We start from the raw sequence: 3454 nt of genomic DNA on the forward strand, positions 1-3454 counted from the left end.
GGAATTTCTTGACTGTGAGAGTGACAGAGCACTGGAACAGGTTGCCCAGAGAGGTTGGGGAGTCTCCTTCTCTGGAGATCTTCAAGGCCTGCCTGGATGCAACCCTGTCTAACATGCTCTAGGTGACCCTGCTTGAGCAGGGAGGTTGGACTAGATGATCTCCAGAGGTCCCCTCCAACCTTACTGATTCTATGATTCTAATCTGCTGTACCCTTATTTACAGTGCCTGCTGCTAGGCACAGATTTGCTATATTTCATTCTCAAGCTGTTTATACTAGTAGCTTTGTTGACAAGGCTCTCATTTGAACATTGCAAAATACTCCACAGACAAGAAATAGTCAGAGGCTCCATTAAAAAAAGAACAGAACACTCTTTAATGGAACTGCTTGCAACTGTTAAACAAGGAATGGTCATTTTTAGGATTTTCAACCTCTTACCTTTATTGATTGTTAAACAAACTAAACAGCTGGAAGAAGGCAGCAGTATTTTCTTGACAAACTGCTCAGGTTTTGCTACTAAAGGAAACAAGCTAAAAAAAGCTTGTTCAGTTTCTAAATATCTCAACTTTTATAACAGTAGTAATGGCCTAAAGGCTATTACTGTGTGAAAGAGACTAATGGCTGGCTCACCTCTGTATCACTTACCTAGCTTGATTACTATAGGTATTTAGTAGTCAAAGTGCATAGCCTTCTATTATAGGTAACTACTGCTTTAAAAACTTCCAGTGACTCCACAGAATTGTCATTGCTTTTGACTGGTAGCCAGTTTGTTCAAACCTGGCTGCAAGAAACATTTTGCCTTCAAGTCAGAACTTTCTGCTCCCCAAGAGGTTGAAAAGCAACCTGTGTCATTCACTACTACTATCAAAATGTAGAATAAGCCTTAAAGTACATGACAAAACCCCCTTAAGGAAACTGACTATTACGTCTCCTTCATTGCAGTTTTTTCTTAGTATCATGGTCCATTCAATAAACAGAATGATATGCTTAATGTTTTAATCTCTTCTAAATGCTTTCATATAAGAGAACATCTGAACGAGTTATCATTGGATTAGTCCTCCCTACGCATGCTACCCCAGTGCCATAGATTTGTTTTGAACGATGAGTAACATACACATTTTTGCACTAATATTGACAGACTGGATATGCATTTGATCAAGTATGATTGTTTTTAAGAAACTCTGACAATGCATTGCTAGGGAACAAATTACACAAGCAGTTATTTACTCTGATCCTTCAGCTTACACTTTTTTGGGCTAGAGGTAGTCAGTAGTGTTTTTTTCACGTCCCACAGTCAGGGCCTCCCCAGCAATTTCTGTAGCAACTCCCCCCTCAGAGGAAACAACTGAAGAACGCAGATAATCTTGTTAAAAGAACAGGGTAACAAATGCATGCTGTACTCAAAGACCCAAAAAACAGAACTCTAAAGTAGATTAGGTGGGCCAAAGGGGTAGCTTCTTTGTGCTGCAGTGTTCCTTGCACGAATGTAGGTTGCCCCTCCCTGCTATAAGGGTATCCAATACCAGCAAGGACCCAGTGAAAAATTTAGGGAACTACAGTATTTACCAAAGCATACCTTGGGAAAACAGTTGAAGGAGAGGCTCATGCAGGGCACGCAAATAGAAAGAATACTCTGCACAAAGGTCTGAAGTGAGAATCTCCCAGGGACCTTGGTAGTTCGATTCGTTTGCAGGATAAACATTGTGAAGGCCAGCAACTTCAAGAGGAGCAGCTCAGCCCATTTTGTTGATTTCAGTCATACTGTTTTAAGGAAGTCTGTAAGTACAGAAGGGGTCTGGGAGGACTGTACATGAGGGCAGCTGTGACATTCTTGCAATGAAATGAAGCCAGAGAGGCTGACTGAAGCAGCACAGAGCATCACTCATCATTGTGAAAACAATTACAGGCCTTGGACTAGGGAGTAAATCTAGGAGGGTTTTGCTGTTGCCTCACCATTCAGTAACTGTTCTGGGCTCTCAGCAGGTGCTGAAGCATAGTCTGGCAAAGAAGCATTGTCACACCTAGGAGCTCTGCAGAGATCTGCAGCTGGCCATAGAAGGGGAGATCTGACTTGCAGTGTGGACACAGCTAAGTCCTGGGGCTGCGCTGTATGTGAGCAGGGCTGGGAGGTTGCAGGTGGTTTGGCCCTTGGTGGTTACAGTTGTCACTGGCTGTGGATGGTTGCCCATGGAGCTGAGATAAGCAAAAATATTAATGGTCTGTAACAGAGAGGAATTATTGCTTGTGGTGTTTAGGTATGTTTGGTGTTAGCACAGCTTAGTGCAGTCCAGTGACATGATTCTTGCACATGCCCACATTTGAACGGTAGCTAAAAGCTAGCCTATAAACAGCAACAGTAACAGGATTCTGGTGCACACCTTCCTGTTCTGCTGCCCTTCTAAATGAAGGGGAAACATCTTTCCTTGCTTAAAGCTAAGGGTTTGGACTTTTTCACTTGAGGTTTATTTATTTTGTTGTTGAGGGTCTCTTATGCAGGGGTTATGGTTTCTTACTTTATTTTGTGGGGTTCAGCCTTTAGCAGTCACAGCTCACAGGTTGCTCATCTAGCGATCAGGGTGCAGGATTTAAAATGCAATCTCATCCCTAGATTTTACAGCCTCAGCCACCATTTGGGTGCCAACATGTGCAGTTTGTCACTTAAGGTTCAGGGTTTAGGGCTTACTGATTAATGAAAAATCCATAGATAATAAACTGTAAATCCTGAAGCCTAGGCAGCCTAATGCTGCAAACCCTCATTCGAGGTTTCTCATCTTCCCCTGTACCCAGCGTTCAATTCTGTGCACTGACACAAGGTCTGGGTTTCGTGTGGTCCAGGCCCATCCATTGGGACTGGTGATGCGACAGGCGAGCTGAGAACTGTGGAAGTGTCCTGCAGGGCTCTAATCTGGGGCAAGGCAAAAGCACAGACAGGTGAGATCAGGCATAGTCCTCTAAATTCCCAGAGTTGAATCCTATCCCTGAAGGAAAAAGCAGAAAAGGAAAAAGCAGAAGGGGTAGGCCGTCAGCTACGCAGACACCTGCCACGTCAAGGGCAGCAGCAGGAGCTGACCCTTCCCTGACAGACGGACGGATGCTGGTGATGACTCTTCAGGTGTCACAGGGTAAGGGGAAGCATGCTGGCACCCAGCTCCGTGGCAGACTCACTTCCAGGTCACGTTTCTGCACAGTAAAACAATAAATAGTTGTTTTATTCTTTGCACTCGCATCTCTGGTTCCGGATGTGCCTTTTCCTGAAGATGATGCCCAGGGAAGGAGGCTACACGTTGCGCCTGGGGCCAGTACCTAGTGCCCAAGTCCCTTGTACTTTGGAGTGCCTGTGTGGTTCCCAGGGAACTCAGTGCTGTTCACAGCGCTACGGGGAATTTCCCTTGCACTACTTGGGTGTGATTCCCATCATCCTGGGGGAAGCCAGGGCCCCTTCAGGGTTGTGTAAG

The 3454-nt window shown here is 44.9% G+C and overlaps 1 long non-coding RNA gene across 1 annotated transcript in view; it reads right to left on the minus strand.

The window, feature by feature from the left end:
- Positions 1–350: 350 nt before the first annotated feature.
- LOC134150309 (uncharacterized) overlaps positions 351–3454 on the minus strand; it is a 4540-nt gene continuing 1436 nt past the window's right edge. The window contains exon 2 of the long non-coding RNA XR_009960624.1: positions 351–3179. This is a non-coding gene — a long non-coding RNA (uncharacterized LOC134150309). The remainder of the gene's footprint in view (positions 3180–3454) is intronic.

The sequence above is a fragment of the Rhea pennata genome, chromosome 23 (assembly GCF_028389875.1).
Source record: "Rhea pennata isolate bPtePen1 chromosome 23, bPtePen1.pri, whole genome shotgun sequence".
Classification (NCBI taxonomy): domain Eukaryota; kingdom Metazoa; phylum Chordata; class Aves; order Rheiformes; family Rheidae; genus Rhea; species Rhea pennata.